The following is a 26,155-nucleotide window of genomic DNA, read 5'->3' as shown; positions in this document are numbered from 1 at the left end:
TTCCCTTCCACTCAACTGGGTATAGGCACGGGCTAAACTACTGGGCACCATCCAGAATCATCCACTCTTCAAATTTGAGCACTGCCTATTATTTCAATGTCTGTATGACAGCTATCTATGTATCAGTTTATCAAGAGATTTACTATGCTTTATGTTTTCATTTTTTCCTTTATTCATGTTATGCTATTATTTAGCCTGGATTTGAAAAAGGCAAGTTACTTTGCCGAAACACATGTCATCCACTAAAGGCTCCACAAATCTTCAAATAAAGAAATCGCAAACACTTCCTAAGACTACTCTCTACTTATGAGAATTCCTCTTTTTTTGTCTATAACTGACATGAAACTATTTGTGGCGCACTCAAAGTGTAAGCTCACCATACCTTTGTACAGCATGATTTAGTTGCACCTGCATCTACCATAAATATAAATTGCTTGTTTCCTATTTCTGCCTCCGCCAAGCGCTCCTCTTCACGGTGCAAGGATGTCAATAGGATTGGACACGCGAGTGCTCTCTGTGGGCTGTCCTAATCAGAATATGCATTTGTCCCGGGGAATGAAAAAGGGCCACCCCCGCCATTGTCACTCCTTGGAATGGGGCACCTCTTCCTCCTGCCATCCTGTTAAACTATGTTCCTTCACCCTGCTGTGGTTGTTGCCCATGTTGCCCTTGCCTGTCCAAGGGAACTGATTTTGACCCCCTCGCCCAAATTGATTTTGTCCCATTCCTTGAGGCCCCTGGAATCCCTGCCCGGAAGGTGATGGCCCATAATTAAATCCCATCCCAGGCCTGTTCCTGAATTCTATTGCGAAATGCCCCCATCTCTCGCAATACCAGCACTGTGATGTTCCCAATCCTCCTCCACGGGGCACTATCCCCCCCAAAGCCTCCTGCTCCTCGAAATCCTCCTCTTGCCCTTAGTGCTCCTTCATACTGCCACTGTGGGTTGGGGTACAGTCCCCGCCAACCCCATAGTCCATGTCCTCCTTTGCACCATAGTGCCGCAATTGTGGCATACGCAATTTGTTCAGTGTCTCCTGTCCTTTCCCGCTGAGCCGGTGCCGAAACTGGCGCTTGGATGGCAACCTTATTTAGTTTCTTTTCCACTAGTTTTGTCTCATCCGTTTGCCGCTTCTGGGCTGTCTCCCTGTCCCCCGCCTTGATTCTCTTAAAATGGTGGACTATTATACTTTATATCTCTGGCCACCCTTTGGCTTCAACTCCCACAATTTTCTCTAATGCCTTCTGCACCTCTTTTGGCAATCCCCTCTTTATAATAAAATAGAAAAATGGTACAAAATGGTCCTATTGCCCTCCTGTCTCAACTCTCTACATTGCCTGTAACTTAAGAATAAACCTAACTGGGTCCTCATCACCCATCGTACACTGCATTAAAGAATGTAGTCAGGGGTATCTGGGTATATCCTTCGTAGGGCATCCCATACTTGCGTTATCCCTACTCCTTTATGTATAAGAGGCATCTGCAAGTCTATTTTGTTTTCTACCCCTTGTTTTAGTATTCTTCTGATCTTGCACTACCACTATTAAATCTCGTCTATTTCTTGGTCTATCCCTCCTCACTGCCTCTTTTGGCGGGGATGAGTTTCTCACTGCCTCCTCTCCTTGATTTCTTTCTTGCCCTGCCTCTTCATTATTTCTGCCACCTTGATCTTCCCATTCATTTTCCCTTGCTGGTTTGACTTCTTGTCCCAGGACCGTCTATACCCTCTCCCCATTATCCCCATTATCTTTTTCAACACAAACATTCTTTTATGACGATAAAAAAATGGGAACCTCAGCATATTAAAAAATCTGGGACGGTGGTATTACAAGGATATAAGGAAAAGAACTAGTGGCTTGGTATATGGAATGGGCCTGGATTGTAGTAATTTATTTTTGTATATTTTCTCTTGCTGCCTTTTGTGGTAAAAAAGGAAGGAAGGTGGATGAGTTAGCAGTGTGTGTGAAAACAAAGAGTAAAAAAATAAAAAGGGGTGGGGGAAAAAGTGGCTTGATCTGTATTTCTGTGCAACAAGCAGCAGCGTTCGCAGCATAGCAGTAAAATCTAAGTGAAGCATCAGGGACGCGCAAAACATTAGGGGGGAAGAAACTCCAATAAAACACATGCATAGAGTCCTGCCACTGTATTGTGACAGGATAGATAAATATCACACACATGGGTATTGGAAACAAAGGAAGGGGGTGATGTCCTGCTCCTGGCCAGAGCAGGGCTCCCATAACAGAAACATGCTAGAAAATATGCCCATCTTATTAGCAGCAGAATAGGAGGAGAACAAATTCCAAAAAAGAAAAGAGATTCTAGATCGCTGGCGATTATTCGAGGATATGATATGGAAGAACAGAAAAGTGAAAAAGAGATCCAATGTAAGGGGATATAACCCGTAACGCCTAAACCTGCAGTAGGGTATACAAATCCAGTCTATAAGCCTCCAGTGGTAGAGAGTGTCAACAACAGGATTATCAGGATTCCCAACAAGGGTGGGAACTCGAGAGCTTTTTCACCTCCACCTCCATATAACCCATCCACAAGCGCTGACATGCCTTTAGCATCAGTGTACCCAGGGGGTTCATAAGTAGATATAAACAACGAGTTAAGAGCGTTGCGGGAAAGGTTAGTCGAGAACCTGAAATAGTAACACCAGAAATAAGGGTACCCATGCAGAAAATAGGGGATTGGAAGTCAGGAGATATTTTGGTTAGATTCATCCCTGGGGCAATAAGACATTATAATGGGGCCAATATAAGAGTGGCAGCGTGCCCCCAAGACCTCAGGTCCACATTTTTTCCCTAGCACTCTGACACTGAGAAACTGTAGAACCGATAGCTTCCCACAAGAGGGGTAGGTAGGGAAGGAGATGAGGAATCTGCGTCAGGAACAGCCATCAGAAAGAACATTACAGAGAGGTAAGTAATTTGTTCTTCTAATGGATTCTTTCCTGCCACAGATTCCTCATCTATGATAGACTTCTAAAGCAGTATGCAATCTGGAGGAAGGAGGAAAGCAAGGACACTGCCTAAATCAGAAAACACAGAAGGATTGCCCTACCAAAATGGGCAACCTGGACCGCAAGGGACTCCAGTAGTAACGCTTACCGAACGTGGCCAGAGATGCCCGCGTTGCCGCCTGGAAAATGTGCAATACAGCGACTCCCCTCTGCAGAGCAGAGGTGGCAGCCATTCCTCTGGTAGAATGAGCTGTGAGGCCTTTGGGCGGCATATCCTTCCCAGCCAGATAGTAGCATTATGAAATGCATAGAATGATTCACCTGGAGAGGGTCTAGTTAGTCAGAGCCCAGCCAGCGCTAGCTCCAGTGTAAACAATGAAAACTGGTCATCCTTCTAGCACGTCTGGTACTAGAGATGTAAAACGTAAGGGCCCGTACCAGGTCCAGTCGATTAAATCGTTCCCCTGCCTTGGAAGGGTGAGGCAGAGGAAAGAGCACAGGAAGATGGATCTTCTGAGAGAGATGGAAATCCAAGATAAATTGGGCATAATCAGAGGTTTTACCGTTGGTCCCATTGTGTGATAGACAATTTATTACACAGTTGGGCTTTAAATGGTGCGCTGAAAAACTGTTGTACTTGGGGGTATGGATTTTGCCAAATGTTACTGATTTTGTGAGAGAAAATATGAATATGGTGTGCACTGCTTTTAAATCTGACTTGGAAAGGAGGTGCTTGTTGCACCTTTCCCTTTGGGGTAAGGTGGATGCTTTAAAAATGGTGTCAACTCCTAGAGTGAACTACGTACTGAGTATGATCCCATTAGATATTGAAAAACATTTTTGGCGAGAGTTGGATAGACTTATACAGGACTTCTTGTGGGACCATAAGCCACCTCGTTTGAAAATTAGCAAATTGCAATTGCCTTTGTCTAAGGGTGGGCTGGGAGTCCCTAATTTCAGAGCATAACATCTGGCTTTTATGTCATGAACTGTGTTTAACTTTCTCGAATCAGAACATGATGATTGGATTTGTGCAGAGTCTAGCCATGTAGGCCCATTACCGCCTAGCGCCCTGTTGACCAGTAAGCCACATCAATCAAAAGTGGAAGACCCACTGACTAGGAGTTTGCGGAGTTCATGGGTTGCCTTGAGTGAGTGTTTGGGTTTCACTGCGTTGAAAGATCCGTATACCCTACTGCAGGTTTAGGCGTTACGGGTTATATCCCCTTACATTGGATCTCTTTTTCACTTTTCTGTTCTTCCATATCATATCCTCGAATAATCGCCAGCGATCTAGAATCTTTTCTTTTTTGGAATTTGTTCTGCTTCAATCTGGCTGAATCAAAGTATTTTGCATCATGGAAAGATTTTTTTTGGCATGAATGGTACCTGGCTGGGGTGCGTTGGATTGGAGATCTATTCAATGGTTTGAATTGGATGTCGGCTAGAGAGCTTCGGCTGAGGTTTGAAATTCCTACTTTTTGTTTGGCAGATTATAGGAAGATCAGGAGAGCGGTGGGAGATGTGGAGGTGGAAAGGAGGATCAATATAGACATGCTTGGTTGGGAGTCTGGGGTGAGTGGATGTGGCCTAGTGAGCTATGTTTATAGACTGACTGTGTCGAACTATAAGGCTAATGATGCTTTGAGATTGGATTGGAATCAGCGAATTGGAGAAGATTTTGAGGAGTATGATTGGATGCGTATTTGTGAGAATGTGAAATTGTGCTCTCTGAGTCTGGCTGACAGGTCGCGTCAAATTAAGATATTGAATAGAACGCACTGGACACCTGAGAGAATGATGAAAAGGGGAATGACTAATAGCTCTGAATGTTGGGCATGTTTACACGAGGGGGGCACTTTTGAGCATATGTTATGGGAGTGCTCAAGGGTGCGAGGTTTGTGGTTTGAATTTGACCAGATCTGTGAAAAGATTCTTGGAGAGAAGGTTCATATGGATTTTAAGACCATTGTACTGGGTTGTGGGGATCTGTTGGATGACCAGACTACTTCTCAAAAGAAGTGGATTTTTCGTGGGGCAATGGTGGGGAAGAAACTAATTGAGACATTGGAAAGCATCTACCCAAGTTACCATTGAGGAATGGATTGCAGAGATGCATTCTCTAGCGGATATGGAGAGGGTGCTGTATCAGAGAGCAAAGAAAAATACATTATTTAATAAGATTTGGGGCAAATTTCTTTTATTGTATTAGACCTGTTTATTGATTGGGGTGATTCTCCTGGGGGGAAGGGGGGTGTTTCTGATGTATATAGTTTTCTTGGTTTTGCTGCGATTGTGGCAAGATGTTATATTACTGTACATATGTTTCTATAATGTGAAATTTTTGAAAAATAAATATTTAAAAAAAAAAAAAAAAACAAGACCACCTTCGGCAGAAAGGAGGGCCTCACAAAGTGACCTTCTCTTGGGCAAATATGACTGGAGCTCACCCACTCGTCTCACGGAATGATGGCAACAGGGAAAATCACCTTAAAGGTGAACAATTTAATAGAACAGGAATGAAGAGGCTCAAACGGAGCCCCCATAAGAAACGTCAAACTAAATTAAAATTCTACACCGGAACCACAAACTGGAGGGGAGGAATCTGATTACAAAAACCCCAAAAGAACTGCATAACAGTGGGAATTGTGAAAAGAAGAAGTTACTTACCAACTGGTAACTTTCTTTCGACTGGATGTTCCTCCAACGTATTCCACATCTTTGACATGTAATGTCCACTACTGTGCACTCCGGAAACTTTTTCAGCAGAGGGCGACCTGCGTCGATGACGTCGGGTCGATGTCCCTCGAAGGCCTCCGTCGACAGCGACGTCACCGAATATTATAAATAGGACGCACGGCGCCCGTAGCCTCAGTTTAAGTTTTTTCCCTCAGAACGTGTGGCACCAGTCTCATGCCTGCTTCACTACACATAGCCTTGCGGAAACGTAAGCTGCAATCACATAGGAAATTCTCCAGAGGGGCAGGCTGGGAGGGCGATGTGGAATACGTTGGAGGAACATCCAGTCGAAAGAATGTTACCAGTTGGTAAGTAACTTGTTCTTCGAATGGATTGTGTCCTCCAACGTATTCCACATCTTTGACAGACTCCCAAAGCAGTAGCAGTAAATGAGGAGGGAAAAGAATTTAGAGTACCCAATCATATTGCAGAATAAAGAACCGCCTTCCCAAAGGCCATATCCTTACCATGGATCGTATCCAGGGAGTAATGTTTAACAAAGTTGTGGAGTGAAGCCCATGCAGCAGCATCACAAATATTCCTAATAGGAATTCCCCGTTGGTGGGCGGTGGAAGTAGCCACGCCCCTAGTGGAATGAGCTTGCAACCCTTCAGGTGGGTCCTTACCCGCCAATCGGTAACACTCGAGAATGGTGAGGACAATCCACCTGGACAAGGTCTGTTTGTTAACAGCCTGGCCCAATCGGTGTCCAGCATATCCTACAAAGAGTTGACCATCCACTCTGACCCTGGACATCCTAGAAATGTAAAAGCTCAGATGCTCTCCTAGGATCCAACCTACGGAGTCGCTCTTCTTCCTTACCAGGATGAGAAGGAGGATAGAACGAAGGCAGAACCACCTTCTGACTCAAATGAAATTCAGAAACTACCTTAGGTAGAAAGGACAGACTTACCCTAAGTACTAACCAAACCGGCACCTGGAAAGGAGATGGCAGGAACACATTAGTCAGTCCTTTAAGGAATTGGGAAATCAAAGGAATCTTAAAGTAACAACATTCTGCAGACGAGCGCTTGAAGATAGGCAGCGCCGCCAGGTAACCCTTAATGGTATTTACTTGAAGCCCCTGTGGGCCAAAGAAAGTAAGAAAGACATAACCATAGGAATGGAGCACTGAAATGGATCAACATTGTGTCCTCTGCACCAGTCGCAAAACTTACGGCAACGGTACAGAGATTTTGTTGCTGGCCGCCTGGCCGAAAGCAACACCTCCATCACGTCATCTGGGAGGTCCCAATCCTTGTATCTCAACCTTTCAGATACCAAGCGTGACGGTTGAGAGTCCTGACCTCTGGATGGAGAACCTGACCCCCCTCTCTCGCAAGAGCAGATCCTCTCGGTATGGAAGACGGCGTGGAGGGCAGATGGACATTTCTAGTAGGTCCGGGTACCACGCTCTTCTGGCCCAATCCGGAGCAATAAGGATCATGTGGGAACAGAACCTCTGTAACCTCCTTAAAACTTGAGGAATGACAGGGACTGGAGGAAACGCGTACAGCAGTGGGAATGACCAATCCGCTACGAATGCGTCTCCTAAGGCTCCTCTCGGAGGAAATTCCCTTGAGCAGAATATCTCTCGCACTTCTGGCACTGGTGGCGAAGAGATCCACTTGTGGGGTTCCCCAAAGGGCGAAGATCTCCTGAAGGACTTCCTGAGCAAACTCCCACTCTGCCTGCTCAGAGCGTTCGCCGCCGCATTTTCCTCTCCGGCCAGATGAACTGCAGAGATCGAAATTTCCTGCTGGATGGCCCAGAACCAGAACTGCATTGCCTCTCTGCACAACGGGAGTGACCTTACCCCCCCCCCCCTTTTTTGATGAGGTAATGCATGGCCACTGTGTTGGCCGTCATGATCAGGGCACTCTTCCCCCGTACCGATGGCAGATGGCCCTCAGCTCTAACAGGTTGATGTGGAGTTTGGACTCCGACAGAGACCAACAACTGCTGGCGGTTAAGTCATCGGCATGAGTGCCACATCCTGTGAGGGAAGCATCCGTAACTACAGTCACCTCCGGCCATGCTTGCCAAAATGGCTCCCCCTTCATCAAGTTCCCTTCGTTGGCCCACCACAGAAGATCCTGGGAGACCGAGAGTGGAATCTCAAGGGGATCCGACATCTTGCCTGAGAACTGCGAACACTACAGCTTGAGGACCCATTGCAGGGATCTCATCCTCAGCCTGGCCTCTGGCACCAGACAAATGGAGGATGCCATGAGGCCTAGCAACTTTAAGAATTCAAAAGCTGGGAGACACTGGGCATGTTGAAACTTGTCCATCTTCACAATGTGATGAGCCCTCACCTTGGGAGGCAAGCACTTCCCCAAGGACGTGTCTAACACATACCTGATGTACTGGAGCTATTGAGAAGATGTCAGATGTGACTTCTTGAAATTGAGGGAGAAGCCCAGCCTGTGGAGGGAGTGGCAGGTGAGACCGAGGTGATCCAATGCTTGCTCGGAAGAGCGTGCCCGGATCAGCCAGTCATCCAGGTAAGGGTAGCCGTGAATCCCCCCCTCGCCTGAGGTACGCTGCCACCACCACCATTAGTTTGGTGAAGACCCTTGGGGCAGAGGTCAATCCGAACAGCAGGACCCGAAACAAAGTGCGAGTCTCCAGCCGCAAACCTCAGGTAGTTTCTGTGCTTGGGATGAATCGGCACATGAAAGTAAGCATCCTGTAGGTCCAGAGACACCAACCAATCCTGAAGTTGAAGGGCCTGGAGGACTTGAGAAAGAGTAACCATCTTGAACTTGTCCTTCCTGAGAAGTTTGTTCAACCAATGCAAGTCCAGGATGGGTCTCAATCCCCCGTCTTTCTTGGGGGATCAGAAAATAGGGGAATACCATCCCTTGTTCCCCTCCGCTACAGGCACCAGTTCTATAGTGCCTTTCACCAGCATGGTTAAGATTTCCTGAACAAGGAGCGGATCTGGAAGCTTCAAAGAGAGTTTCCCCGGTGGATTGTCGCGAGGCCACTGTAGGAAGGGAAGGCAGTAGCAGTGTGCTATGGTATCCAGAACCCACCATCTGAAGTAATGGCGCGCCACTCTTCGAGATGCTGAGACAGTCTGCCCCCAACCTGCGAACCATGGGACATGGCCTCATGACTGTTTGGAAGCGGCTGCGGCAGTGCCTGAAGACAAAGAGGCAGCTGCCTCAGCGGCTTTGGCATCTCTATTTCCCCGACCACCACAGGTACTTTTTCGCTGACCCCTTTGACTGGCGGCCCCTGTCGTTCTACCGAAGGAGGAGTAGTAACAAAAAAACCTCCCCTCCACTGCTGTCCCCTAGGACGAAAAGGCAGAGGTTGACTCACAGCTGCGCTTAAACATTTTGCCGCAGCTTTCGAGGTCTGCAACCTCTCAAGGCTGTAGTCAGCCTTGTTGCCAAACAAATGAGCGCCATCAAAGGGCATGTTCAGAAGACAGCTTTGCACATCCGGAGCAAAACCCGACTTTCCGTAACCACGCAAATCTGTTTAGAACAGTGCTAGCAGCCATGGACCGGCTAACTCTGTCTGCCGTATCCAAACGCGACTGAAGGGATTCGCACATGGCATCCTTGCGGTCTTAAACGAGAGCCAGGAAGCCATCCCTTTCTTCCCCCTCGGGAATATGCTCAGCCGCTAAAGAAACAGTTCCACAGAGTGTGAGAACCTTGCTAAGGCACATGTGGAGTTGGCCGATCTCAATGCCATGCTCCCCGCAGAAAATACCTTCCAAACCCAACCATGGAAGAGTTTGTCATCCCTATCAAGAGGGATGGTAGGGTATGCCGCCTGCCTTGAGGTGGCCGTAGCCGCCTGCACCACCAAACTCTCAGGAGTGGGGCGAGTGGATAAATAGCTGGCATCGCTAACGGAAGGGCGGTTCTTTTTTGTTAAAGATTTATTAACAGCCGGGAGAGATTCCGGTGACTGCCAAGCAGCTGCCACCCTTTTCTGTAAGGTGAGATGAAACAGATCAAGGTCCGTCCTCTGACCCAGTGTTACTAAGATGTCCGTTAGATCATCCTGCACAAAGTCTTCAGGAGGACTGAACCAGCCCAGATACTCCAAGACCCTAGCCATGAGGCTCCTGTATGAAGACTCAGGCTCAGGCCTACCAAATTCCACTTCCGGAAGAAGTGTCCAACCGACTAGCATCATGAAGGGTTTGCCTCACCTCCTCCAAGTGACTGTCCCCAGAAAAGATTGGAGCCACATCAAGTTCACCAGGGTCCTCAAATTCAGACCTTTATTCCTCTTCATATATGTCATCCAGAGGCAGTTGAGACCCTGGCCTGGGGACAGAAGAGGGCCTGGAGTTCACAACTGGCCTCACAGACTTTGCAGTAGCCTTCCTAGGAGGATCCACCTCATTGGGGTACTACAATGGCAAATTTTGGGCCAAAATCCCCAAAGGCGTTGTGAGCGCCGAAGGCTTTGGCGTCGACAATGGTGCTGATGGCACCGTGGGTTGATAAAACGGCAAAGCATTGATGCCGGCTTCAAGCCCTTAGTAGGTTGCAGCGATCTCGCTGGGGACGAGACCGAGACCTAGAAGCACATATCTTGCGACTATGCGAAGCCTTGTCCAAACGGGACCTCGAAGGTTCCCGAAGTGAGTCACGTCGCGGACCCGAGCGCGAAGGCATCCGAGCCACGGTACAAGACCAATACTGGCCGGCTTCGATAGAAGGCACGACTGGACCTGTGCCCTGCGATTGAAATATTGACAACATTTGCTCCTTAAAGGCAGCCCATTCCTCCGGAGTGGAGGACTTTGCCAGACATGCCACTTTCCTTGCAGCTCCATCCTCCGAGAAGGACGGGGAAGGCGACCGGTGACACGCTTCCGAGAATGCCGCGACGAGGAAGAAGAATGGCAGGAACCACTCTGGGACCGAGAACGCCAGGCCTCCTCCCAGCGGGGAGAGTCGCCCCTCGAGTCGTCGGTGGACACCCCTTTGGATTGCGACTTGGATTTACGGACTTAATGGGCTTAGAACCCCTACTGTAATGCTCACCTGGCATCCACGGAGACGTCACTCAGCCTGTTCTGACCTCTTACGACCTCGAACACTTCCCTGAAGTCTACTCGACTGGAGACTGGGCCTGAAACATAGGATTGGTAGAGTTTAACTCCCTATTGTCTCTGCGTGCTTGAACCCCTTCTTCCCCAGGGTCCAACCCTTCCCTTTGATCCACAGCTCACCTTGTTTTCTTGGAAAGTGAGCTCTCCGTCCTGCTTTCAGCGCAGGGGCGCGTTGATTGATGCGGGCTCGTTGCTGCCTAGTTACTTCACTGGCAAGAGTCCGACAGGTAAGTATAATGAGTCTTTTGAACAGTTCTCTAACTTCGTTCCTTTCCTTCCTTAGATGATGGCCGGCGTCCGGGGATGGCGATGTGCTGCTGAGATGAGTAGCGCTGAAGGCGAGTGAGAGCGCGATGTGACCCTTTCGTATTTGTATTGAACTGAGTTCTTTTTCTGTGTCTTTTTGGTGCTGCAACGTTTTCAGCGTGGATGCCGGTTGTGAAGAAGATATGCGGTGAGTAAGCGCGGTATGCGGCGCCTATAGATGTTTCCACGCTAACCTGGAGTGTCTTTTCCCTTTTGCAGATGGATGAGAAGTTCCGGAGACAGAGTTCCCCCAGAGCGGCTGGGATTCAGGTAAGCGTTTGAAGCTTGTACAGTCTTTAAAAATAAGCAAAGATTTTCTGAATGCCTACTAATGCCTTTTTTCTGTTCTTTTCCCTTAGGAAGCGGTGTGCCGGGATGGGAATGACACCGCGAAGATGCCCGCAGAACAGAAGGAGCGATGAATGATGGGCAGAAGCGCTGCGAGGTAAGGCTGTTCCTAACGGTGTTCTTGCAGGAGCTGAGCGCAGAAGAAAGATGCAGGCCTACTGGAGACCGATCCAAATACGGTTAATGTCACGCTGCAGGTGCAGAAAACACAAAGCATGTTTCTCAGCCGGGGCGTGGCTTAAATAGTCTCTGGGTATCCCAGGTGTGTCTGGGCTGAACCACACCCAAATGACTAGACTGCACATGCAGTTCTGGGAACCGAAATATGTGGGGGCATCCATCCTGTCCCCATCAATGCACTAAAAGTCCAATCCCCAATGTTATCCTATGGGAGTGAGTGAGTCTGGTGCCACAAGCGCCAAGTCTGACTCCAAGTGGGTCTTTGGAGGGATGGAGAGGCCCTTGAGGGCCATGTAGGTGATTGTGGCCTGGCTCCAGCCTGACATCTTGGAGGGCTGGGGACATGAGGGGCAGGAATCATGACACTACCTACCTGGAGCTTCCCCTTACACTCCCGCAAGGCCTTGGCAGTTAGCGACTGGCATTTTGAACAGTCGTCGGTGTCGAGACTCTCGCCCAAGCACCACAAACAAATGCAATGTGGGTCAGTGATCAACATTTTCGACTTGCAGTCCCGGCAAGTCTTGAAGCCAGACCGCGGAGTCGGAGGGGTCGAAGAAAAACAATGAAACACACGAGCCGCGCTGAGTTTCCCGAAGCAACACGTTCGTGGAAAAAACAGAATTGAGGCTACGGGCGCCGTGCGTCCTATTTATAACATCCGGTGACGTCGCCCTTGACGGCGTCCTTCGAGGGACATCGACCTGACGTCATCGACGCAGGACGCCCTCTGCTGAAAAAGTTTCTGAAGTGCACAGCTGTGGATATTACATGTTAAAGATGTGGAATACGTTGGAGGACACAATCCATTCGAAACTAGCCCTGTTCCGAGGATCTCTGAAGCACAGATGTAGTGGCGAGGTAACCCTTTATAGTGCCAATCTGTAGGCCTACTTGGGCCAAGGAAAGCAGAAAATCCAGCACGGGGGACAGAGGACAGGATAAAGGATCTAGGTCCCTCTCCCGGCACCAAAATAAAAATGTACCCCACCTGCAGGCATACATGGACTTCATAGCAGGTCTCCGAGCTGAGAGGAGCACATTGAGGATGTCATCCGACAAGTCCCACTCCTTTCAGTAGCCAGGCTTGAAGGTTCAGGCTGCTGAGGTTCGGATGGAGGACCCGCCCCTCCAACTGCAAGAGCAAGTAGACTCTCCTTGAAAGGCACCAGCGAGGACAGATGGACAAGTCCAGGAACTCCAGATACCACGTTCTCCAGGCCCAGTCCGGAGAGCTCAGGATCAGTGTGGTTGCGAACAGATGCAGTCTCCAGAGGACTAGCGGGACGACAGATCAGCAGGAACACATGAGGGAGGTGGAAGGTACACTCAACCGTCATTGCGTCCCCTAAAGCTCCCAGACTATGAAATTCCCTGGAGCAGAATAATTTTCACTTCCTGGTGACACTGGAAGCGAAGAGGTCCACTTGAGGAGTGCCTCAAGGAGAGAAGATCTCCTCCAGAACTTCCTGATAGAGCTCCCACTCATGGGAGGCTGAGGTCTGTCTGCTCAAGGCATCCGCTGTAACATTCTCTCACCCGGCTAGATGAGAGACGCTGTTCTCCAGATCCCAGAGTCTCATTGCTTCTCCGCACAGAGGCAAGCACCACAGTCCACCTTGTTTGTTGAGCTACTGCATGGCCACTGTATGTCCATCAGTATTAGCAGTCTTGTGTTATAGAGAGGCGAGAAATGTGACCAAGGCCAGCCTGCTCACCCCCAGCTCTAGCAAGTTGATGTGCTCCCGAGACTCCACGGTAGACCACAGTCCGCTCACCTTAAGATCTGACCGTGAACACTCCAACCGGTCTGAGATGCATCCGTTACCACCATCACCTGCGGTCAAGGCTGCCAAAACAACGTACCTATTGCAAGTTGTCTCACGTCTGCCCCACCACATTCTGTCCTGAACCACCCAACTCGAGACCTCCAGGAGGTCTGACATTTGGACCTGGAATTGCAACCATTGGCAACAGAGAAGCCAATGAAACAATCTCCTATGTTGCCTTTCCTCTGGTGAAGGAGGCCAGAAGGCACAGGATGGCCAAGTCCTGGATTTGTGTCGGTGACTGACCGGCATTGACCATCCTCGGATGGGAAAGCCCTGGCCATGCAAGGTTCCAAGACCGCTCTGATAAATCGAAGAGACTGGGACAGTAGAACCTGAGACTTTTTGTAGTTCAGGGACAAGCCCAAACTGTGCAAGAGAGTATGTGTGGAGCTGATGCTCCGACACTAGCTCGCGTGAGCGAGCTCAGGACGTACCAGTCATCCAGGTAGGTAAAGACATGGATGTCTTCGCTCCTGAGTCGATGTGCTACCACATTGTCAGCAGTTTACTGAAAACCCTGGGTGCTGACAAAAGGATGGACCTTGAATTGATAATGCTGTTGGCTCACTATGACTCTGAGGTACTTCCTGTGTTTCAAATTAATTGGTACATGGAAGTAGGCATCCTGATTATTCAGAGAAACCAACCAGTCCTGCAGATCCAGGGGTTGCAGGATATGGGCTAGAGTAACCCTCTTGAGCTTGTTCTTGCGTAGGAACAAGTTAAGTAGCAGTAGATCCAGGATTTGGCAGAAGCCCCCCTCCTTCTTTGGCACCAGAAAATAGGTACAGTACCACCCCCACCATCGTTCTGAGTGCAGAACTAGCTTAAAAGCGCTCTTCGCCAGAAGTGGAAGGACCTCTTCCTGAAGGCTGGGTTCCAGAGATAAAAGGGGTGGCCAGTGGACCGTGCTCTGATGGGTGTTGGAGAAAAGGAAAGCAGTACTCCTGATGATGACCTCCAAGGCCCAAGCATCGGACGTGGTCTCCGACACTCCCTGCTGAACAAGGATAGACCCCCCCCCCACAGTGACAAGTGCTGGAGTCGATCACTGAGGTTTGGTGCACTGGGGGGAAAGGGGGAGAGAGTGGACAGTGACCACGGCAATAACTCCTCGCTGTGAACCGCTCCCTTTGCCTCTCGTGAAACTCCTGCCTTGGCTCCTACCCAGGGCAGGTTGTCCACGGCCCCTCTGGGTGAATGCAGGAAAGGGGTTAAAACCCCTGCCCCATGACTCGGATTGCATGGTGGGCTGCTGGACACAAGTCCCAAGGAATTGGCAGTCACCAGTGACAACTGGACCTTCTGGAGGGAGTCATCAGTCTTAGCTCCAAATAGGCTCTGTCTGTCAAAAAGCATATCTAGTAGCCTCGACTGGACGTCAGCTGAAAACATGGACGTCCTTAGCCATGAATGGTGCCTGACCACAGTGCTAGTGGCCATGGTCCTTCCCACGCAGTCCGCCATGTCAAGGCCAGATTGCAGCATCTGCCGTGCCACCTCCTTGCCGTCCAAGACCAGGGGCAGAAACCCATGCCTCATCTCACCCTCTGGGACACGCTCTGCCACACTGGCTACAGCAGACCAGAGGCTAAAGGAGAAGTCATTTCACCATGGCACATGAGGCATTCACAGCTTGCAGTGCCAGGCTGCTAACGCAACACCCTTTTGCCCCATGGTTCCAGCCTTTTGCTTAACCTGTCCGGTGGAAGGGACGGAAAAGTAGAGGTCTTCAGGCTCATTGTTGCGGCCTGTACCACAAGGCTTTAAGGTGATACGTGGGTAGAGAGGAACGCTGGGTCCGACGGTGCTGCCTCGCTAGATCACTGTCCACTGGGGAAACAGAGGCAAGTTTCTCCCACACTTAGAGTACTGGGACCTCCACAGCCACATTGAAGCGCAGCAGTGCCTCTTTCTTAGGGGCATCGTCCAGAATGTTGCAGATTTCATATTGCACTCTGGACCTGGACCGTGCCAAGAGACCCACTGTATCGGCCACCCTTGCCATCAGGCATTGAAAAGCTGCCTGAGGTTTACCTGGTGTTGGAGTTGGCAGGAGCTGTAATTCCAGGCAAGTGTCAAGGCAGCTGGCACCTTAAATGTCCAGCATATCTTTGCTACTCACGTAGAACTCCTCTGCGAAATCCCTCTCTTCTGTAGAACCCATGGGTTGAAGCCAAAATGGGATCTGGTCGCTGTCCTAAAAGCATCTCTGGGCAGTGGGACATACTCCCTCGAGCTGCAGAGCCCACAGGGTTGATCGGCACTAATGACGCCCGCACCACCAGCAGAGTGTCAGCACCAAGAGATCTTGCTGTCCATTTGGACAAGGCCCGAGACCGTAGGCATGTGGAAGTGGTCGTCCGTGGGTACCATGGCAGTCACGGAAGACGCAGTGGTACCCATCAGCGCCGTAGCTGAAGCCTGCGCCGTCCTTGCCTGCGCCACAGGTGCCGGGGCTGGAGCCGCCAGAGCCTTGCCGAAGATGTCAAGCAAAACATTCTCATTCCTCCTTCGTGAGGGATATGGTTGGGAAGGGTATCTGCGCTGACCATTCTGGAGAACCCTTACAGCTGTGGCTCTTTCTTTGAGGAGGAAGAGGCGTGCCTGTAAGAGGACTCACTCGGAAAGCGTGATCTCTTAATGTGTTGCTTCTTTTTTCCATTTTGTTTATTTAGCATGTGATTTCAAATTGAAACCTTTTAGCTTGTACAAATCAGCTTGTCATCTACCACATACTTATTAATCATAAAAATAAAAAATAAAATATGCAACACATCCAACATAACTTCAAATCAGCCTAAAAAGCAATTTGTCAAACCCGCCTGGTCTAAACAAGTCAACAAAGCTAGACACCACAACCAGTGTCAAGTAATTTAAGAATGATTTAAACAAATTCCAACAGAGCGAGAGTCAATGAAAGGCGAGTTCCTTGCATCAGAGAAAGCCAAATGTCACCTCTTGCTAATGTTTGGTTACCAACAAAGAACTTGCCCAACACGTTAGATCTAGTGTGGCCAACAGCAGGGCAATTCATAACCAAATGATACATGGTTTCTTCTTTGGAATTACACAATCTGCAATGATGGTCTCTTGTTTCCTTTGCTTTCCTTGCTTCAAGCACCTCCCGTGTTGGTAACAAGTTGAAGCGCAGTCTTAGCAGTTGACTTCGTTAAGTGGTCCGAAGGGAAATTTATTAAGTATGGTAAAGTAGATCCACGCCTACTCACCACAGTACAGTGTTTTCCATAGAGTTTAAGGGTGGTGATAGAGTCTAAGGTCTCCATCTAGTCCGGGTCGTACATTTTCGTTTCACACAGTCAGGATTCTCCTTGAGCATTTTCTCTGTGGCGTTAATAGACTCCAATTGTCCTTTACATTTGTCACTCCATTCCACCAGTACGCGTTCCTTACTTGTATGAAGTGCTTGTTCAAACAAGGAGAACCCTCCTATCGCAGGTGGCAGTAAACATTTTCGGTAGAAGGAAAGAGACTTCCAGACAGATACTGCCAAAAGCCAAGTGAGCCCCAGCTCTTTCCCGATGACTGTAAATGGAGTACAGTTTGGCAGGGCAAGAACATTTCTCCAGAATGTGCCTTCCAGAGTCTGCCACATTTTCCAACTCAGTGCAAGTGACGCTTTTGCCCTATAGGTTAAGATGTGGATAACCTTCATGCGATAAAATGTGATCACAGGGAGCAGTGAGAATTTACAGTGTTGTGATCTAATAAGTTTGGCCTGTACAACCTTCATGCGATAAAATGTGATCACAGGGAGCAGTGAGAATTTACAGTGCTGTGATCTAATAAATTTGGCCTGTACTGAAAGAATCTTTGTTTTCCTTTTTAAGTCAGCCTCTCTGGGGGCATCATTCAAGCTGTTTATAGATATACCCAAGTATGTCATTTGGGTAATCTCAGGGATTTTGGCTCCATTTATGAAACAGCCACGAGTTTTTATGCCTTTCCCTGAGGCCCTACCGAAAATTAGGACTGCTGATTTGGATGCATTGATCTGGAGGTCATTAGCTGACAGGAAGGAAGTCAATGCCTCTAGTTGACGTTGGAGGCCTATTGGTGTTTCATCCATTATCACCATGTCATCTGCATATAAGAGTCTTCTTATCGGAATTCCTGATATGGATGCCGGGAAGCAGCTGATCCCTTTTAAAAGGCATCTCCCATGTCAGATGGGAAAGTTGAAAATTGCCAGTGCAAGGCGACATCCTTGTTTGAGGCCCACTGTTGTCTTAATCTGGTCCGCCATGTCACCCGATTTGTTCAGCTTTATTCGAATCGTTGTTCCCGAATGAAGCGCCTGTATGGCTTCTCGCAGATCGGTAGGGCAGCCCCAGGCACTTAGCTTGGGCCACAGGATCTGTCGGTTCACTGAGTCAAAGGCTTGAGAGAGATCCAATGAGGCTAAATAAAGCTTTTTGCTGTTCTTTAATGTTGTTTTCATCTTCAAGAAATTGATCAGGAACAGATTCAGGGCAGTTCCCATGCCCCATTCAAAACCGCGATGATTTGCTTCCTTGCACCAGGCAATTAGGTGTTTCAGTATTAGGGCTGCAAATATTTTGCCAATAACATCAAGAAGGGCAATAGGCCTATAGTTGTATGGGAGAGACCTATCGCCCTTCTTGAAGATTGGAACCACAATAGAGGTGATCCAAGAAGCAGGTATTTTCCTCTTGAGTTTCACTATGTTCAACAGATTGTAAATAAAATAAGCCAATTTTTCCGGATGCCTCTTGAGGGTCATATTGGTCAAGCCGTTGGAGCCAGCTGCTCCCGAATAGCTTGAATTTTTAATCAATTCCAATATGTCTTCTCTGCTTGTTTCGAATGACCATTTTTGTAAATTCGGGTCTTGACCATGAGCTCGGTCAGCCATGGAGCTTGGGAGCTTAAGAAAAGTGCAATAAAGTGAGTTTCCCATTCTCCAGCCGCAATTGAATTTGATAGTAAACTCTGTTGAGGGTCATCCATATAGTTGAAGATTTGCCACATCTCCCTGCAGTTTTTGTGGCTACAAATTTCAACATGTGCTCTGCTTCTTGTTGGCGTAGTGTGTATTTATGTTGTTTCAGCCAATTTTTGTACTGTAGGGTGCCTTTCTTAACAGCGTCCAAGGATTGTGGGGAGGGGTGTTTTCTATGAGCTCTCTTAAGGCAGTTCAGATTTTTTTTCCTCGCTAATACTGCCATATCAAACTTGTGTTTGTGGGTGAAGACTTTTTCCCTCCCATGGCTCTTCTTTCTACATAAATAGACAAGTGTTTTGGATAGTCTATGTCAGTGGCTTCTCCAGATCTCCTAATGCAACTGTTAAGGCAGAGATATTTTCGCTTGTAAGTCTAAGTCTATTCCTCCCAGGCTGGATTCCGATAGTATCAATCTTGGTTGCAGAACCTTTGAAGGCCTCATATCAAATTTGCATCTTCAGGATATTGTGGTCACTAAGAGTAGTGTGAATGACCACCATTTCCTTTAGAAGTATGTGCAGATTTTCTTCCGAGAGGAAGATGTAATCCAATATCTGAGGTTCTCTACCCCGCTTCCAGGTTGCGGAAGGAGGAGTATCACCCGCGACTGCTCTATTAATTATTAAGATGTTTGAGGAGAGTTCTTTTCTCCAGCTCAACCCTCATAATTCGGCATCCTGCGCCTTTTGTCCTGGCCTCTCTATGAGGTTCAAGAAGTTGTCAAAACAGTGAATATTTAAATCGCTGCACAAAATGATGTTCAGGTCAGGTTTAATGGCCATTTCCTTATCCACTTCCCCCATAACCTGCTGGACAAAGGTGGTGGAAGACTCTGCTTTGGTGTTCCAGTACAAATTGCAAAGTAATAGCTCGCCAGTGGAGTTGTCATTAGAGCTTTTTTTCCCTAAAAGTATAATTTAGATAAGGAGCGAGCTGTTCCGTGCCCATATAACTCTCAACCCACTGAGATTGTTTAATAATATGAGGAGTCCAGTCATAGATCTTCCCATAGGCCCTTTATTTGCCAGGTTTAAATAAGTGGCAAAGCCCTCAAAGAGTGGTGTGTCTCTTAACCAGGTCTCTTGGAGACACACCACGTCCCAATCTTCACATTTCACGGCTCCTTCGCCAAATAGGTGCTTGAAACCTCTCGTATTCCAGCAACCTAGAGTGAGGTCTTGTTGTGTAATTTTTGTCCTGGACTTTCGGAGTTAGGATTAGGTTTCTTCTTCTTCTCTTCCTCCTCCTTCTTCACGTGTAAAGCCGCTCAATCTTCGGAATGAAGATCTGCGTTGTGCAACCTCGATAGAGACCGCAGAACCTCACCCATCTTCTTGTGGATGAAGGTGAATATTTCCACCGCCTCCTCCCTATGGGCCTTTGGGTGCATAGACTGACAACCTGCAATCCTGGGTGTTGTGGTCTTCGCCCACACAGTACAAGCAACTATTGTGCAGATCGGAGACAGACATCTGCCTACTGCAGTTCACTCATGGCCTGAAGCTGCAGGCCTTCGACCGAGTCAGCATGGTGAATTTCTAGAAAGCTTGATGAGCACGTTCCAGATAAGCGAACATAGTGTGCAGAAAAAGGCGTGGCGCCGTTGCTTATACTGGCCCAGACCTAATTTCCAGCACGTGGAGGCATCGTGCAGACCAGATGCAGAGCTGCGCCGCTCCTGTGGAGGCAGAAATATTTCCGGAGAACAGCTGCGCTTGGATTTGGATATCAGATGAGGAATCCGTGGCAGAAAAGAATCTGTTAGAAAGGTGAGTTTTTTTCTAGATGAACAAGTTAATCTCTTACCTGGTAACGTTCTTTCGATGGGATGGTCCGACAACGTATTCCATATCTATGACAGGGAATGTCCACAGCTGTGCTGCTTCGGCAAATTTTCGGCGTCTGCGTCCTGCGTCGATGACGTCGATGCACCGTCCCCGAGGACCTCCTCTGACGGCCGACGTCAACCGATGTGATAAGTAGGACGCACGACGCCCGTAGCCTCAGTTGTAGTTTTTTCCCCCAGAACGTGTGACACCAGTTTTCTGCCAGTCAGACACACAAGGCCTTGCGGAACGCAAGCTGCAATCGCATAAGAAATTCTGCAGCGGGGAAGGTAGGGAGGGAGGGATATGGAATACGTCGTCGGACCATCCCATCGAAAGAACGTTACCAGGTAAGAGAGTAACTTGTTCTTCGAGGGGATTGGGTCCTCCGACGTATTCCATATCTATGACAGACTCCCAAAGCAGTACCAAGCAAGGAGGTGGGAAAAGAATTTAGAACACAAATTTAGCATGCCCAATCAAATTGCGGAATAAAGGACTGCCTTGCCAAAGGCCAGATCCTGCCCTCGGATGGAATTGAGGGAGTAGTGACGTACAAAAGCATGTACCGAAGCCCAGGTGGCTGCCTCACAGATGTGACGAATAGGAACACCCCTCTGCAGGGCAGCAGACGCAGCCAAACCCCTGGTAGAATGGGCCCGCAAGCCAGCCGGAGGGTTCTTACCCGCCAAGCGGTCCCAAACGCTTTCCAGCGTAACCAATGAAAAGTTGATCGTCCACTCTGACCCGGGACATGCGCGAAATATAAAAGCTCAACGCTCTCCTAGGATCAAGCCTATCGAGCCTCTCCTCTTCCTTACCAGGATGTGGAGGAGGATAGAATGCCGGAAGAACCCCCTTCTGGCTCAAATGAAATTCCGAAACCACCTTCGGAAGAAAGGAAGGACGAACCCTAAGGACAAGCCTGTCCTTATCAAACACAGTGAAGGGTGGCTTAACAGAAAGTGCCTGCAACTGACTCACTCTGCGAGCGGAAGTAACCGCAACCAAAAACACAGTTTTAAGAGTTAACAGTCTCAAAGGGCAAGAATGCAAAGGCTCAAACGGAGCACCCATAAGAAACTTAAGAACAAGGTTCAAATCCCAACCGGGCACCAGAAAAGTTGACGGAGGGAACACATTAGTGACCCCTTTCAAAAACTGAGAAATTAAAGGAATCTTAAAATAGGAACATTCTTCAGACGAGCGCTTAAATATGGACAGCTCCGCCAGGTAACCTTTAATGGTACCCACTTGCAAGCCCCTGTGGGCCAAGGAAAGCAAAAAAGACAGAACCATGGGAATTGCACACTCAAAAGGATCCACATTATTAACTCTGCACCAGTCGCAGAACTTATGCCAACGGCAACGGTACAGAGACTTTGTTGCCGGCCATCTGGCCGAGAGCAACACCTCCAAGACGTCTTCAGGGAGGTCCCAATCCTTATACCTCAACCTTTCAGAAACCAAGCGTGAAGATTGAGGGATCTGACCTCGGTATGGAGAACCTGACCCCCCTCCCGTGAGAGCAGATAGTCTCGGTGGGGAAGACGACGTGGAGGGCAGATGGACAAGTCGAGAAGGTCCGGGTACCATGTCCTCCGGGCCCACGCCGGAGCAATGAGGATCATCCGGGAACCGAACCTCCGTAACCTCTGCAGTACTTGCGGGATGACGGGGACTGGAGGAAACGCGTACAGCAGTGGGAATGACCACTCCACCACGACCGCGTCTCCTAAGGCTCCTTTTGGAGGAAATTCCCGCGAGCAGAACCTCTCGCACTTCCGGTTGACAGTGGAGGCGAAGAGATCCACTTGAGGGGTCCCCCAAAGGGCGAAGATCTCCAGGAGAATCTCCTGAGCCAGCTCCCACTCGTGAGAGATCGTGCTCTGCCTGCTCAGAGCATCCGCCGTTTCGTTGTCGTCTCCGGCGAGGTGAACAGCCGAGATCGAAACTTCCTGCTGGATGGCCCAGAACTCGAGATGCATCGGCTCCCTGCACAGAGGAAGTGACCCTGCCCCCCCCCCCCCCTTTTTGTTGAGGTAGTGCATGGCCACCGTGTTGTCCGTTAGAATCAGGACACTCTTTCCTTGCACAGTGGGCAGAAAAGCCTTCAGGGCTAGCCTGACGGCCCTCAGCTTCAACAGATTGATATGAAGTCTGAACTCCGACAGAGACCAACGACCGCTGACTGTCAACTCGTTGGCATGAGCTCCCCATCCCGTGAGGGATGCGTCCGTCACGATCGTCACCTCCGGTCAGGGCAGCCAAAATGGGGCACCCTTCATCAGATTGCCTTCGACGGCCCACCACAGAAGGTCCTGGGCGACCGAGGGCTGCACCTGAACAGGGTCCGACATCCTGCCGGAGGACAGACCACTGGAGCTTGAGTGCCCCCTGCAAAGATCTCATCCGCAGACTAGCCTCTGGCACCAGAAGAATGCAGGATGCCATGAGGCCGAGCAGTCTCAAGAACTCGGACGCAGGGAAAGTCTGGGCAAGTTCAAACTTGTGCACCATCTGCTGAATGTGAAGAGCCCGCACCTGGGGAGGAAAAAACAGCCCCAGGGATGTGTAGAGCACTGCTCCGATGTACTAGAGCCGCTGTGTTGGCGTCAAATGGGACTTCTTTAAATTGAGGGAGAAGCCCAGCTTGTGAAGGGAGTGGCAGGTGACGGACAGATGATCCAGGACTTGCTCGGGAGAGCTCCCCTTGATCAACCAATCATCCAGGTAGGGGTAGACGTGAATCCCCCCTTTACTGAGATGCGCTGCCACCACCATGAGCTTGGTGAAAACCCTTGGGGCGGAGGTCAATCCGAACGGCAGGACCCGAAACTGAAAGTGCGAGTCGCCAACCGCGAACCTCAGGTACTTCTTGTGCTTGGGATGGATCGGCACATGGAAGTAAGCGTCCTTGAGGTCGAGAGACACCAACCAGTCCTGAAGTTGAAGGGCCTGGAGGACTTGAGAGAGAGTAACCATCTTGAACTTGTCCTTCCTGAGGAGTTTGTTCAAACCGCGCAAGTCCATGATGGGTCTCAATCCTCCGCCTTTCTTCGAAATCAAAAAATAAGGGGAATACCATCCCTTGTTCCTCTCCGCTACAGGCACCAGTTCTATGGCGCCTTTCTCCAGCAGGGCTTGAATTTCCTGCGCAAGGAGCGGATCCGGAATCTTCAAAGAGAGGTTCCCAGGTGGATTGTCGTGAGGCCTCTGCCGAAAGGGAAGACAGTAGCCGTGGGTTACGATCTCCAGAGCCCATACATGTGAAGTAATGGCACGCCACTCTACAAGATGCTGCGCCAGCCTTTCCCCAACCGGCGAACCATGGGACCTGGCCTCATGACTGAGTGGTAGCGGCTGCGGTGTTGTCTGAGGGCAAAGAGGCAACTGCCCGAATGTCCTTGGCACCTCGAGTACCCTCTTTTCCACCTCTGGCACTCTTACAGTGGCCTCTTTGACTGCCAGCTCCTCTCGCTTTACTGAAGGACGAGTAATAGCGAAAGGAACCTCCCCTCCATTGTTGTCCCCTAGGACGAAAAAGCGGAGGTTGTCGAAATGCAGCGCCCAACGACTTTGCTGCAGCTTTGGAGGTCTGCAACCTCTCAAGGCTCTTGTCAGCCTTGCTGCCAAAAAGATGTTCACCGTCAAAGGGCATGTTGAGGAGCCGGGACTGCACATCAAGAGCGAACCTAGACTTCCCCAACCACGCAAACCTGCGTATTACGGTGCTCACCGCCATGGACCGGCTGACATAATCTGCCATGTCCAAACCCGACTGAACGGCCTCACACATGGCATCCTTGCCATCCTGAACCACAGCAAGGAAACCATCCCGTTCGTCCCCTTCGGGAATATGTTCAGCCGCTAAAGCAACACAGTTCCACAGAGAGTGTGTGAAAGGAGACAAGGCACATACGGAGTTGGCCGCCTGAAGCGCCATATCCCCTGAAGAAAACACTTTCTTCACCCAGCCGTCAAAACGTTTGTCGTCCCTATCGGGAGGGATGGTAGGGTACGATGCCTGCTTTGCCGGGGCCGTAGCCGCCTGCACCACCAAACTCGCCAGAGTGGGGTGCCTGGACAAGTAGCAGGGGTTGCTACTGGCTGGACGGTATTTTCGCGACTTAGACTTGCCCACTGCCGGGAGACTCTCTGGAGCAGTCCAAGCTGCCGCCACCCTTCGCTGCAGAGCCATATGAAATGGCAGTACCGGGTCAGTGGGGGGACCAAGATCAAGTATGTCCGTGAGATCATCCTGAACAAACTCCGCTGGGGGAGCCGACCATCCCAAGTACTCGGTGACCCGAGACATAAGGCGCCGGTATGACGAATTGGCATGAGTGCCAGGCTCCGGCCTACAAAACTCCACCTCTGGAGAGGTGCCCAGTCCACTGGCATCATGCAGTGACTGCCTCAGGTTATCAAACTGGCTATGGCCCGAGAGAAGTTCACCTGGCACCTTAACCGGAACCAGGCCTTCATCAGAGCCTTCATCACCCTCTGAAATGTACTCCAGGCGGTGAGAGGAAGACACCTCGGGACCAAAGCTATGCCTGACCTTAGCCAGAGCCTTTCTAGGGGCTTCCCCCATGCCACGGGGCCCCTCCGACACCACTGCCTCGAAAGGCGTCGAGGGCGCAGAACAAATCGGCGCCGTCGTCGAGAGAATCGACATTGACTTCGAGTGAATCGGCATTGACGTCAGCTGCATCGCCGCCAGCATCGACACAGGCCTCGAAGCCGGAGCTCCGAGCGTGTCTCTCGACGACCTAGGCGCCGACGACCCCCTCGGAGGCAGAGCCTCGAGAGAGATCCTCAACGACCTCAGCGCCACAGACGTCGACGTCTTCCTCGAAGACGGCACAGGATCACGCGGTCTCGAGCGCATCGAGGACCGGTACTGGGAACGAGCATGGCGAGAATGGCTACCCTTGTCCGAGCGGTATCTCTCCCGCGAGTCGTGCCGACCACCCGAGCCCGAAGGCGTACGAGCAGTGTCTCTCGACCGGTGCCGACCGACCCCACTCGGAGGCGCGGACAGACCGGTGCCCTGCGATTCGAGAATCGCCAACATTTTCTTCCCGAAGAAAGCCCATTCCTCCATTGTCGCTTGCATGGTGGGATAAGCGACCCACCTACGGGCGGAGTCCTCGGAAGAGGACGGGGAAGGCGACCGATGCCGGCACTTCCGGGAATGCCTCGAAGAGGCAGAGGAGTGGCGAGACCGACTCCTGGAAGGAGACCCACTGGAATTTCGACAATGACGCAGAGAGTCGCCTCTCGAGTCATCCGTCGAAAGCCCCGTAGACCTCGACTTCCGGGGCTTAGACACCCGACCTACCGACAACTTCTTCTTGTGTTCCCGCAAGGCCTTGGCCGTGAGCGACTGGCAGTCGACACAGTCGTTCGTATCGTGGGCCTCCCCGAGGCACCAGAGGCAGGCGTTGTGCGAGTCCATGACCGACATCTTGGGCCCACAGACCCCGCATTTCTTGAAGCCCGGACGCGGGGTGGAAGACGAGGTAGACATCGAACAGGCTATTTTCACAAAAACCGAACAGGTTCAAAGAACCGAGAAGAATACAACAAACTCCAAGAGTCGAGGCGTACCGAGATTCACAAAGCGAACACGTTCGCGGAAAAAACGGAACTGAGGCTACGGGCGTCGTGCGTCCTACTTATCACATCGGGTGACGTCGGCCATCGGAGGTCCTCGGGGATGGCGCATCGACGCAGGACGCAGACGCCGAAAATTTTCCGAAGCAGCACAGCTGTGGACATTACCGGTCATAGATATGGAATACGTCGGAGGACCCAATCCCCTCAAATTAACTTTTGAAATACACGTTTAACACTGGAATAGCTATTCATTA

The 26,155-nt window shown here is 49.9% G+C and overlaps 1 protein-coding gene across 2 annotated transcripts in view; it reads right to left on the bottom strand.

Moving 5' to 3' along the window:
• Positions 1–26,155, bottom strand: part of D2HGDH (D-2-hydroxyglutarate dehydrogenase) — a 1,571,200-nt gene that overhangs the window by 1,270,075 nt on the left and 274,970 nt on the right. The gene's annotated exons all lie outside the window — the stretch shown is intronic.

Source organism: Ambystoma mexicanum, chromosome 10, assembly GCF_040938575.1.
Source record: "Ambystoma mexicanum isolate Mex_15411 chromosome 10, UKY_AmexF1_1, whole genome shotgun sequence".
NCBI lineage: Eukaryota > Metazoa > Chordata > Amphibia > Caudata > Ambystomatidae > Ambystoma > Ambystoma mexicanum.
This window is presented reverse-complemented; position numbering and strand designations above follow the sequence as displayed.